Below are 14,073 nucleotides of genomic sequence, written 5' to 3' on the forward strand. Positions count from 1 at the left end.
CACACACACACACACACACACACACACACACACACACACACACACAGAATCCAACCTGTTTTTGTTGTGGGATCCACCCTGTCCAGCGGTCCCACAGCTTTGTAAAAAAAAAAAAAAAAGCTAATGTGAAAAAATAGAACCACAAATACACACACACACACACACTTATTCAGAACACTCCAGTGTGAGCGCCTCCTGTGTGGAAGGAAAAAGGCCTGAAATTGGGTTGTAGTCTTCACTTCACTTTAACACTCAAGTCATTCAGGTGTGGTCTTCTTTTTTCCAATTAGCTGCTACAACAGGCTTCATGCTGGTCTGAGCAGGAGCAACTGCATTGCTAGACCCCCTTTTACTGGATGGAGTACGTGCCCCAGTACGTATAGATCCGTTGTGCCCCAGTTAAATCTAAAGTTCAGGCTTTAACAAGCTGCTGTATTTGGCAGTGGATTCATTTAGCTTGATAGAAGGAGGGAAATTGTTTTTTAATGCACAATGTCAGAGCGGTTTGATCCAAAATTCAAGCTGATCTCACAGTGTGTGTATATGGCAGCAGTCAGTGGACTGGCACTCTGAGTGTAATAACAATCACGATTAATGTGTGATAACACAATCTGACTGTAAGCTGAGTTACTGTCAGTTTAATGCTCGAAATAAGAGACTCTCAAAGTTTGTGACAGTAGCTTTTTTTTTGGCCTTTTACATTAGTATATATTTGCTTTATTTTAAGAAGCTGACACAAGCCTTATCGCAGGGCTAACACAGAGAGACAGGCAACTATTTACACTCATGGTCAGTTTAGAAATGAACCTAACCTGTGTATATGTATTTAAACTGTGGGAGGAAGCCAGGGTGCCCAGAGAGAACCCATGCAAGTGCAGGGAGAATGTGCAAACCCCACGCAGATAGATGCCACCTGGCTGGTGGAATCAAACCCAGGACCTTCTTCCTATGAAGCATCAGTGCTAACCACTGCACCAACATGCTATCACAGTGTTAAAATAGACGTTTTGATGTATCCAGGCCTACATTATTACCTGTTAACGGTTTAATAATCTTTACTGTTGGCAGTGGCAGTGATAATGTGTTAAGCAGGGAAAGTTTATATTGCACCAAGAAAAAAAAAATTATTTGCTTGGTCGGATGTGCCCAAGGAGAGCTTTGTGTCTTCCACCCCCGAGTAGAAGACTACCAGTACAAATACAAAGCACTGCTGCTGGGCTTTTAAGACGTGAAAGAAATCCTTGCTGCCTATCACTGGTTGCTTGCAGGTTTTACAATTGATTCTCAGCTTTTACTGCTTGTTTTTAAAGCCCTGCATGGTCCGGCTTCAGCCTACATCTGTGAACTGCTAACTCTGTAAGAGCCGGATTGCAGCATAAGATGCTCGAGCAAGGCCCTATCAGTCTGTCCAAAATCTTGTCTTGTAAAAAGTTTCCAAAGGTGCTATAAAAATAAAGGTGTTCAATTTATTACACACACACACACACACACACACACACACACACACACACACACACACACACACACACACACACACACACACACACACACACACACACACACACACACACACACACATTAAACCTTTCCAGTCAGAGGGCCTTGCACCAAGATCAGGCTCTGTCTGCTATTAAAAGCAAAACCGCCACTATTTTTAGGAGGCAGCCGAACGCGGCGCCTTCATTGAAGAGGCCATCTAGTATTTCTTTGACTAAAGAGCATGTGGGATTTGTTGTGTTTCTGTTGCATCAGGTTTGGTGGAGTTGTAGGTGAGAATTTTCAGGTCAGGCTCGCTGTTTGCTGACTTTTTGCTGTAAGGCTTAAATTTTGTTCCAGCAGAAATATAAATGTCAGTTTTGTTTCTAGTTTTTCAAATCTCACCACTTGATGAAAACAGACTTGTTGTATTTTCAGAATTCTTCTAGATGTCTCTTATCCATTGATTCCAAGGTTAATAATGCCAGGCTTAAGGGGCTGAGGTAGGATCACACCAGAGACCTGAGCAATGCAGGAGGATAGGGGCTTAGCAAGGTAACTGTTACAAAGGTGTTTCTTACTACGGTTCATCTATGGGGTAACTTTTGGTTCACACCTAACCTACTCTGGAGTGGCATCATCATCATCAGTGAGTGTCATCATTCCTGAAAGATCCCTGATTCCATCCCTTACTATGTGCCAACCATATTAGAGAATTGGTGGAGAAATACAAAGACTGAAGGAGAAATATGCACACACCAGGGAGAGGATTAACGAAGCATGTGTAAACTCAATCAAAACAATAACAAGGGCAGGAAAGGAACAAAGGGAGGATTAAAAATCACAGAAAGCTACATTAGGAAGTAACTTTCCAAATAAACATGGACGTAAACTGAAAGAGAGAGAGAGACCAAGCGTAAGCTGACATGCACAAAATGAAGACACAGACTGGGGAATCAGGGAGCACATGAAAAGGGAAGATACTCAGGAAATGGAAAAACACTTAAGCAAAACAAAGCTAAGGATTCCAACAATAAATCACAAGGCAGCACAAACCATGAAGCCTGATCTATAGAAGCAACAACCAGCAGCCCAGCTGCACACAAAGCATCCACTGCCAGCACTGAGAGCCAGACACCACAGGAGACTAAAGAGGTCTCACGTCCTGTATCCATGTTCCTGGACGTGTGGCCTTCTCAGCATCAGGGCTGCTGGGCCTCAAGAGGTCCAGCAGGTCGTCAAGATGCGTGAGTGCCGATGTACCGCTTCGGGTCGCAAAAAGATTTCATCCGGTGAAGTGGTGGGGCATGATTGAAAAAGTTTGAGAACCACTACAATAAAGGAAGCAAACTGACTAGATTTTCAACTTTTTCAGTTATTTTTAAAATGATTCTTTTGATATTGCAGGTAGGCTGTTATGTGTCTCGAGCACGCCAATGATGCCAGGTACTTGGAACGTTCAATAATTCTGTTGTGCAGAGCAAAAATGAACCGCACTGCACGCCTCACCTTGCTCTGCATGCTCCTTCATTTTCTCGTAGCCCTCTCTAAAACCTATGAAAACCAATCTATCGCTTGTTGGAATCCAATTTAATTCAGTGATTTATATATAAAGAGAACTGAGAAATAAATCTATTTTTGGCCACCACACAGCATAATCGTGTTATAACTACTTTGATTGTGGCGATTTTCGCTGCAGAAAATTTGCAGTCATTCAGCTAACCTGCTGCCAGCAGTGATTGAACTTTCTCTGGTTATTGTGAATGTGCAATTGCAAATCTCTGAGGGGACTAAGTAGTACCATGTGAATGATGGTGATTTGTTGTTTATTAGATTCAAATGCGCCATTACCGCCTGTGATATTCAGGCTGGCACACGGGATCTCTGTGGTACCTTACTCAGGAGAGAATAACATAATAGTAAAAAAATACAAGGTGTGTACCGGGCAACTTGAAGTAATTAATGAGGAAGTTTATTTTGTTCTGACTGGAGCATCTTTTCAGAGCCAGCTTTTATATTTATTTTTTTATTTTTCTACCCTCAGGTGTGGGTAATGACTAAGTACCCTTAATTTGAACAGTGACAGGAGCAGGTAAGATTATAGCAGAGACATTAGTATGGAGATAGGAAGCTTTAACTCAGCTAAAGTGCTAAAGGGAGGAACACAATTTCCTGCACTTGCTAACACATTCATACACACATTTTCTGTTTGTTCCTTTGTTTATGTACTGGCTTACTGATGAAATGTTTTTTATAACACTTTTTTTTAATAGTCTCATCTGAATACAAGTAATTTGCATTGTTGTCTCAGTTTTTTCTCCTCTCAGGTGTTTTATCTCTATGCAAATATACTGATTCAAACCTACAAAATGAGAGAAAGATTGCAAATAAGAGCAAAAAACAACCATATTAAGCACTTTTTAAAATTTCACTGTACCTTATCTATTTTTTAAGCCCATCTCTGGAGTCTGAGAAGCGGCTCGCTCACGCTGCGACTGCAAACATGAGGTGAAGCTTTTTGACTGATAAACCCGCGCGCCACATCATCTGTAACAAGGAATTAAACTTGGCTCCGGCAGTGTGTATTAGCAGTAAAAGTTGGCTGCATGTTTAATCTTTCCCCACTTCGACTCTTTTAACAGCCCTTCTTCACATCGCTGCTTAATGTGAGGAAGAAAAATGGTCACCAACAAGGTCGTGTTATTGATGGTGCTGACATTTGTGGTTACACCTTTCAAGTATGTGGGAATATCAGTTTTCTGTCCACTGAGGCTCCGCTCTTCTTCTCTCGCATCCAGTGGAAATGCACAGCCTCCACGTCGATTCACGCCATCTGTCCAACAGAGAGCGGAAATCTTAAGCCATCATTTACCTCCCTCACTGCGTGCGTTTTGAGCTGTATGTGCGAAGAGATGGGGGCCAGCTCCATTAATTAGGAGCACGGCACCGTTAAAAAGGATCTGCGGGGAAGGATGGTGATACTTGCTCCTCGCAACCTGCCCACTGTCCTCCCACAGTGCCGGTGATTAATGATGTCAGACATATCAGGGGGGCCCTTATCAGACATGGACGCTCCCACCAAACAAAGCCAGGGGTTAGGAGCTCGATGTTTAACTGATGAAGTGGGACTGATGGCAAGGGGAAGCAGAGCTGCCGTGAATGCTAATGACCTCTGGCATCGACTGTTAGGTGAGTACCCAAGAACATTAACTGTTTGGCTCTCCGGCTTATAGCTCTACTGTAACTGTGATGTGTATGATTGCGTTGTGATGCATGGATTCCCCGGAACTCACAGGGCTGGATTGAGGTTCACATCATTTACATAAGCAGTAGTAATGCAACAGTGGGAGAAATAAGATTCGGTTTTAATTAAACGTCCAACTGACATCCTTTCAGTCCTCAGTCAGTTGAATTCACAGTGAAGTGAAAAGGTGCTAATCATTTTCAGGTTAATCAGCTTTAATTTGGTTTCAAAATATGTGCCTACAGCCCATAGTTCTTGGCTTTTTACCACCTTATTAAAAGATGTTGGTTTATACTGGAAAAGATTCAAACAGTAAAAAAACCATCAGAAAATCATGTTGATGAGGATTGTGCGCAGCCCCCCCTCCTCCAGCCAGGTACCCTGAAACCTATCCCCTACCCTAACATGACCATTTAGCATATTATGTAATGATGCAAAATAGGAAAAACTTTGAAAAACAATGCAAGCAGAATGTGTTGTGTAGTAGCAATAAATATATCACCACAAAAGTACTGTAATTCTTAACACATAGACAAAGACAATAGCGGTAAAGGGCGAGGGGAACACACACACGAAGCTTTCATACATACAAGGGACAGATGTAGATCCAGCTGCAGCATGTTAGCTTGGCAACATATATGGAGGAAGTGGAGGATCTCATCCGTGTTTGGAATGACAAACAAGGGTGAGTGCAAAATAAAAAGGACACTAAGAAATAATGTGGCTATACATAAAAATGTCTCTAATTCCTAAAGTGTTGATGTAATACTTTTGTTAAACCCCTCGAATGAAAACACAAAGTCTGCACTTCAATCACATTTTAATTGATTTACAATTGTCACTGATGAAAAAGTGGATCTAAGTGTAATGTAGGGGCTCTTGCAGGTTCTTACTGTGCTGTTTTAATTGCAGCACTGCAATAAAAATCAAGGAAATTATCAATTTCTTTTAGTGACTGGTGATTTTGAAAAAATAGTATAAAAGTAGAAACATCAATCAGGTATAAGGACGTCTTAAGTGTGATTGTGGAGGAAATGCATTTAGTTCACCACTGGGAAAACCGCCTGCGCACAAGTCACATCAAGCAGTAAGGCGATGTTATTTAATGAAATACTTCAAATTAACGATCGTATCAGATCGATTAAACAATCTCTGTGTCTAATCAAAATCTAATCTTTGTCAAGTTATTTAAGTTATCTCCGGCTGATTTGAAATCTGCGCTGATGTGCTTGCTTTCGTGGATCATTTCATAAAGGAACCGTGTGAGACCTGGCATGTGAAATAAACAGTATCAGGTCCATCTGTCCCCGGCTAAAGGAGAAGGAGGACGAGGAAGATTGGATCTTGTCTTCCTGACGATCCTCCGCTACAAAGGTGGCTTCTCTCCTCCGTACTCATATTGCTATCTCTGATGGAACAAAAATAGAATACTGTAGAAGATATAAGACACTTATGTTTTATTAAACGGCGGAGGGCGTCTAATGAAGCGGGAAGCCGCAGCGATTATGCCAGCGGAAGCTCTTGAAACACATCAAACATAAATTTGCAATTAAGGGTGAAGTAATAAGTACTTTACATGTGGAAGGCTACTTCAGTGGTCACCATCATCAGAGTCACCGTTTGAGTTAGAATAAGAGTAGTGTAATATGCTACAATAAAATCCACTTCACTTCAGAAGATCAAAGAAGCCAACACATGAAAATCATTTGAATAAAGTCCTTTGAGAGCATCGAGTAAACATCACCTACAGGATTAGATTCTTTTCATGTTGAAGAAGAAAGCACAGGCTACACTGCTTATATCTTATATGTGGCACATAAGTAAGAAACATGTATATAAGCAAGGATTCTTAATTTGTTTCTGCACTGCACCTTATTTGCTGGAGGCAAATGTCAAGAATTCATACATGCCTGTAAATTAATACTTAATGACTGTCATTTATTTGGTATTCTTCTACTATCATGGGAAATGTGAAGGGATGTTTGATGGAAAGCACAAATCATAGTGTGTAATTTGACCAAGCTCTTATGAGAAATAGGCACAGAAAGTTGATTGCTAGTTGATTGTTTCTCTATAATTGTGATTTGAACGGGGCTGAAATATCTCCACTGCTGTTTGATGAATCCAAATGAAATTTTGTGAAGATATTCTGTGGGGTGGCCGAGGTTCAGGTGGTGCAGCAGGTTGATACCGGCCCCTCTGTTTTCCAAAGTGTCCTTAGTCAACACACTGAACCCCAGTGTGAGCACCTCGCATGGCAGCTTTGCCATAATTGTTGTGTGAGTACGTGAATGAGAGGCATAATGTGTACAAGCACAGACCATTTACATTAATCACCCCAGCAGCTGAGTATCTAGTGATTGCATCAGTGACCCCTGACCTTTTCTCCACACTCAGAAAGAGTAAAAGTACAGTAAAAGTAAACTATAAATCTATTTTTGTGTTCCTACGGTTACAATCCACACAAGTGTATCCCTTTGAGCTAATTATTGGACCTCAAGGTAACTATGTGTACCTTTTCAACAGGCAAAAAGGCACATATAATAGAAATTAGTTAAAAATGAAAAACAGTGACTATATTTGGACCAGTTTTCCTCTGTATCTTTCTTGTATATCAGCCACACCAAAGTTAGCATTGTTGCCTCATGGCAAGGTGGTTCTGGGTGTGAAGCTGCCTTTGTACTTCCTGTGCCTGGTGGCTGCGCATGCAGCTGCAGATGTGGTCAGCAGAATTAGAAAAGTGCTGTACAAATACCAGTCCATTTCCAAGTGTATAAAATAAGTAATGAGTGTCGTGTACCTGACTTTTTTTTCTGCTGTTACATTAGGGTAAAAAAAAAAATTGTCACCACATGTTCAAGACTTGTTCCTGTAAGATACAAACCACAGGAGTATAAATAAGTACTATATGTCAAAGGTTCAACAGCAGTACCTTGACTGTACTGTCCCAGTGGCAAACTATTGCAGTTTCTGAGAGTGTGGTGCTACTGGCAGGTTACAGTGACGATTTGCAGTGAACGTGTAAAGAATTGTAGGATTTGTATACATACAGTGATGGCCTTGGTGGACGCTTCTTCCTGAGACATTTTGTTTTCGATCCAGAATAAGAGGGTGAAATGCACTGTGACCAGAACGTCAGCAACTGAGGACACAAACAGGAAGAAGAGGAATGAAACGATGAGGAAAGAGAATGGGTCTAGACAACGGTCTCTAGAGACTGATGGAAGACACGATAAGCTAAATGTCCTCCTGTCATCACGGACAATGTGAGAGTGCTGGACAGTAATATGGACAAGTTAAAGGTCCTACGGTGCAATCGAGGGGATGCCCATGAGTGTATTAATACATGCATGCATTAATAAGGAGAAATACTAGACTGTGACATCAATTCAATCAGCTTTCAGATGGTTGTGGCCAACAGGAATAAATATCAGGTTGTTAAGGAAAGAGGAATGGTGCTACATTGCAGTCTGTTGTTCTGTTTGAAAATCCAGGCTTCCAACTGCTTTCTTCAACAACTTAAAATATTTGAGCAGCTGTCACAAAAGAAGTACCCTTCAGGGATTACAGTCACTCTGAACCTGAAAATACCTCCACATGCTGGATGAATAGTAATTGAATTCGATATGGACATGCTGACATCAGTATGACTTTTCATCTAGCTCTATAATTAAAATAGGAACTAAAGGGATATACATATAAATTTAATGATCATTTTTACCTGCTAAACTTTTTGTTCACCTTGTCGTTTTGAGTGTTTCAGCATATTACACTGGTCTGCAGGCAAAATGCTGTTGAAATAAATATAGTCCAACGTTAATAAACTGAAAATGAAAATAATGCCTAAAATTGTTGATTGGGTCTAGTTTTCATGATATGGCCTTTCCAAGACCAAAAGTTCTTAATGTAACTTTAGTCATTTCTTAACCAGAAAAGATTAAAGTTACATACAGGTGCTAATTTTCTGATGGCCACTCTTCCTTAACTATTCATCCAATTTTGGAGAAATTTGGCTTTTATGGATTCAGTTGTATCAAGAATGAAATGCAATTCTCCAATTTCAAATCTTATGATATTAAACACTACTCAAAAAAATTAAAGGAATACTGTGAAAACACATCTCAATGGGAAAAAAAATCATGCTGGATATCACGCTGGATGTGTTTGGAACCAATTTTATTACAGCAACTCAAAGTGGTACGCAGTAGTTTGTGTGGCCCCCACGTCAGGGCTTCTAATGACATGACAGATGGTGTCCTAGGAGATCTCTTCCAGACTCAATAGCAGAATAAGCTGTTTGGCATTGGCAGAGAAGATTTGACAAGTTTTTTATGAGCACAATCCACATACTCAACTCTGCTGCTCAACCCATAAATACATTTTCTATATAAATGTGGCTCCATTTCAGGGGAAATAAACAGGCTTTCCAGCGGTATTGAAAGTAATGTATCTAACAGAACTTCCATAAGTGAAATGCAAGTGATGAAACCAACATGTTTGCATGTCATAATTTTCTGGGTAACTGCTTTCTAATATAGTGTATTCATATTAAGTCCTCTCGACATAGATTTTTTCTGATTGTTGATTTGCTCCATAATGAAGCATGGGCCTCATTTATAATCAGTGCATTTGAACAAATCTGTGCATTAACTGTGCTTACGAACATTTCACACACAAATCAGTGGTTTGTCAATCTTTTCTTACCTTAACAAATTACACTGCAGAAAATAATTGTTTGATCCCTGCTGAATTTGTAAGTTTGCTCACAAAGAAATGAACAGTCTGATTCTTTTATGGTAGTTTCATTTTAATGGAGAGAAACAGAATATCAACCCAAAATCCAGAAAAAAATACATTACATGAACTTTATAAATGAGTTTGCATGTCCATCCATTCTCTTCCGCTTATCATGCTCACAGTTGGGGTGTGTGTGTGTGTGTATATGAAGCCTATTCCAGCTGACATAGGGCAAGAGGAAGGGTACACCCTGTATAGGTCGCCAGCCTGTCACAGGGCCAACACAAAGAGACAGGCAACCATCCATACTCGCATTCACACCAATGGGCAATTTAGAATGGCCAATTAACCTAAGCCCAGTAACTGCATGTCTTTGGACCTGGGCCAAGGTGGAATCGAACCCAGGCCTTCTAAATGCTATTCTAACTGTGAAGCACCAGTGCTAACTACCCCGCCACTGTGCTGCCAGGTTTGCATGTCACGGATTGAAATAAGTATTTGATCCCCTACAACCCAGCCAGAATTCTGGCTCCTGATGATTGGCTGTAGACCCATGTGGCACACAGATCTCAATCAATCAATCAATCAATGATACCCCTGATCTCAACTCGTTATGTGTGTAAAGCACACCTGTCTGAATCAGTTTCTTCCATCCCAAATTCTCCACCCCTGTTGGAAAGACCAAAGAGCTGTCAGAGGACATCAGGGACAAGCTTGTAGACCTGCACAAGGCTGGAAAGTAAGACCATCAGCACGAAGAGAAGGTGAGAAGGTGACAACTGTTGGTGCGATTATTCAGAAATGGAAGAAATATAAAATGGTCATTAGTCACTTAATGGAGCTTAATGCAAGAACAAGCTTGCCTCATGGGTTCAGGATGATCATAAGAAAAGTGGTGGATCAGCTTAAAACTACACAGGAGGAACTTGTTAATGATCTGAAGGCAGTTGGGACCACAGTCACCAAGAACACCACTGGTAACAAACTACGCTGTAATGGACTGAAATCTTGCAGTGTCTGCAAGGGATCCCTGCCTGGCCTGGGAGAAAGAGCTGCGGTCAGATGAAACCAAAATCAAGCTCTTTAGCATCAACATGTCTGGAAGAAGAAAAATGCTGAGTATGACACAAAGAACACCAACCTCACAGTCAAGCACGGAGGTGGAAACATGATGCTTTGGGGCTGTTTTTCTGTTAAGGGTACAAGACGACCACATTGAGGGGCCAATGGACGAGGCCATGTACCATAAACTCTTGGACAAGAACCTCCTTCCAGAACACTGAAGATCATAATAAATAATAATAATAATTATTATTAAAATAATAATAATTATTATTATTATTAAAGCGGTAGGCTTTAACCTTTTCATTTAGACATATTCCAGTGAGCATTATCTTGGTTATCTTAAAATAAAGAAGAAGGGCTTCCACTCATACTGGATTTCATCACTTACAGAATAATTTTAGAGACTGTAGAATCTTTTTTTCATTGTGGTCGCTGACAGATCAGCTGTTCCTTGTTCTTCAGTTTTTTGTTTTGTTTTGTTTTTTATCAACTGTCCAGACTTTTTTGTTTTTGTTTTACCTAACCCACGTTGAGTATGGTTAGTTTGTCAGAGGAAATGAGATTCAGCATCCCCCATCATTTCAGGCTGAGCACTTCCTTTTTTTCTCTGGTGGAAACATTTGAAAGTTACGCCTTTTCTAACTTCCTTCTTGGACGCTATTATTTAAGTTCCTCCTAAGTTTCTCCTGCTTTTTTTCTAGTAGTGCAGGCTTCTGTCTTACAATATCATCACTGCTCTCTCTACTTCACCTTGAGGTAAGCTTGAGTCCTTATAGAGAAATGGAGGTGTGGAGGTATACAGATAGCATGCAGACTGCAGGCAGCGAGCATGAGCCTGTGGATTTGGAATGAGACTGAATCACTGATTCAACATATGCACTGTGAAAACTGTGCATGTGTCATGAATCTGGTTGTAATTTAGTGTGCAAAGGCTAAGAGTGTTTCCAAATATATATTAGTGAATGAGGTCCAATATTATCATATGAAGCTACAAGCTTACAATTTATGATTAAAATTAAAAAGAATTTAACATACATAAGTGTAAAATGAAAAAAAAAAAGTATTAAAATCTTTAGTTGACTTGATGCTATGCTCTGATTAAAAACAGCCATTTTAATTGCCATATTTAGAATTAGCATAAATATTTGATCTCCAAAGCACACAACATCTGAAAAACTGTTGTCCAGTATTATTGATAGATTTTACCCTAAGCTGCTAGCATGATTATAGATTGTGGTTTCTCTTTTTCTCTTGATCAAATTATCGTGCATTATTTGGCCACAAAACTGGAGGAACCTGAACATAAATGTGCAAAAAAACAAGTCATTTGATTGTTTATTTGTTACTGTGGGGTTTTCTTTTCACATTGCTTCCTCTGTCTTTCTCGTGCTGTGTGAAACCAAACAGTGTAAATATGTTGCTCATTGCGTGCTCTGTGTTGATCCATTTGCAGTGTGACTTGATATTGGCTGCCAGCAGAGAGTCTGTGGGGTGCATGTCAATCCAGTTTTACCCATCGAAGGATCGCTCTTCCCTCGTATACCATGAAATTTAAAAAGAATATGAACCGTCTTCCACCAAGAGCGGCTCCTTCTTCCCTTTCAGTGTATTCTCTGCATCGTTCCCATTCATCCCATGTGCAGGGAGAGGTCCACAAGACTCATTAGCACCCGCCTCTGTGTTTCATGCCGTGTTTCCCCAAAGGCATAACTAGCACCATTAGCCCAGGCTGCAGTGAGATTTCAAACTGCCTGGGCAGACGGATGCCTTCCAAACCAAAGTGTGCGCCTTTCTTTAATTAGCATTTTTCTAACATCAATATATTTTCCTCTGGCCTCCTAGGACCAAAACTCTGCCGAATTAATTATTAACAGCCTTGCTGTCTTCCACTTTCATTTTCTCCCACTTGCTCTTCTTCCTTTTAAGGCAGTCACGGTTTCCAAGATTCTGCCTCTAGTTGGATGTGAATGCAGGGTGGACATTCGGCGACAGCTCTCTCTCCCTTAGGTATGCTTTAATAGCACACATTTTGTGCATAAAATGATCAATTTGAGTCCAAATCAAGAAGGCAGGCTGCATTAATGTCCATGAATGCTGGAGTGCATGAGGCTTCGGGGCCCACAGGACGCATTTAATTATGTTTACATTTGCCTCTGCTCTAATTTATTGTCTACTGTCAGATTTTGGTATTCATTGTGCCATTTTCTAAGCCATGCAGAAAGAGAATCACCTGCTGAAAATGGAATGACTGCTTTTCAGAATTCCCCCAGGTGAAGAACAAAGAGTAATTTTTTTCCATCTGTCATGAAAAGGAAGAAAAAGTGAGATCGGCGACTTTAAAAGGCAGGGATTGGATTGGAGGCACAATATGGTTGAAGAGATAAAGTTGAAAAGGACTGAGATAACCCTTTTCCTTGGCTAGCCTTTGTGACAGAGTGGGAATAACCACAGCCCATCAGGCCTGGTAACCACTGTAATTTCAGGTTAAATACAACACCCCCCCTCACCAAATCCAACAAATATACACATTCACTAATGACAGAGCCGTCATCTGCCAAGCATGTGCTATAAATGCTATACTGTACTGTAAATACTGCACTGTAAATATGAGCTGTTAGGGGAAAATACATGATGATGGTCTTTTAGGACTGATTCATAGAATTACATAATGTCCATTTAAGTAAACTACCTTTCACATCCTGTTGCTGCATTTGGGTGTTGAAAATGTCCAGGTCCAGGAATAGTCTATATTTTTTCTTGAAAACAAATCTAGTAAAACAATATAAATTATCCGTTAATCTGGTCTAAAATTTTTTCTTATTTTCCAGGGTACTCCAGAAACCAATTCATGAGTATACTGTATACTTTAGTGTTTGAAAAAGGGCTAGTGTCACATAACATACACACATAACATATCCCAGACAGGAGGAAATCTGAGTTTTTTTTTCCCCCCAGTTGATTATTTTCAGTCTCATAAATTTGGTATGAAGCCTGAATGAACTAACTTGTGGATAAAGAATAGACTATGAAGATGGTTTGTAGCCACTGAGCTGTCATCATTTGGTTTTTGACTCTGCATTTTAAACACTGGCTAGTTTCAACAGACAGACACACATATCAGCTTGGTTTTTTTCCAGATAATTCATGAAAATGTTCTAAAAGTCACCAACAAGAACCAACATGATGGATAGGCCCAGTTCAGTGGCTCCAGGTAGTGGAGGTGACTGTGGACCAGTCAAAGCAGCCACACACCTAGCTCAAGTATCTAAACCATATTGTAAACATGCATCTAAATGTTGTAAAGTCGGGCATTTTAACATGCGAGTCTTTGGTGATTGACTCGCATTTGGAGCCGGCTTCAAGTGGCCACTAGAGGAACTGCAGTTTCGGCACCAGCTTTGTTTTGCAGCTCCAGAGGTTGCCTCTTGGGATAAAGTAGAACCTGAAGCAATAATAAATAAATATGACATCACAAGATTTGGTCTGGAAGTGTCCATTAAAACGCAGGTCTTACATACAAAAAACTTATGTGAAGTGCATGTACATTATTG

This window comes from Archocentrus centrarchus, chromosome 24 (genome assembly GCF_007364275.1).
Source record: "Archocentrus centrarchus isolate MPI-CPG fArcCen1 chromosome 24, fArcCen1, whole genome shotgun sequence".
In the NCBI taxonomy this organism is placed as follows: Eukaryota; Metazoa; Chordata; class Actinopteri; order Cichliformes; family Cichlidae; genus Archocentrus; species Archocentrus centrarchus.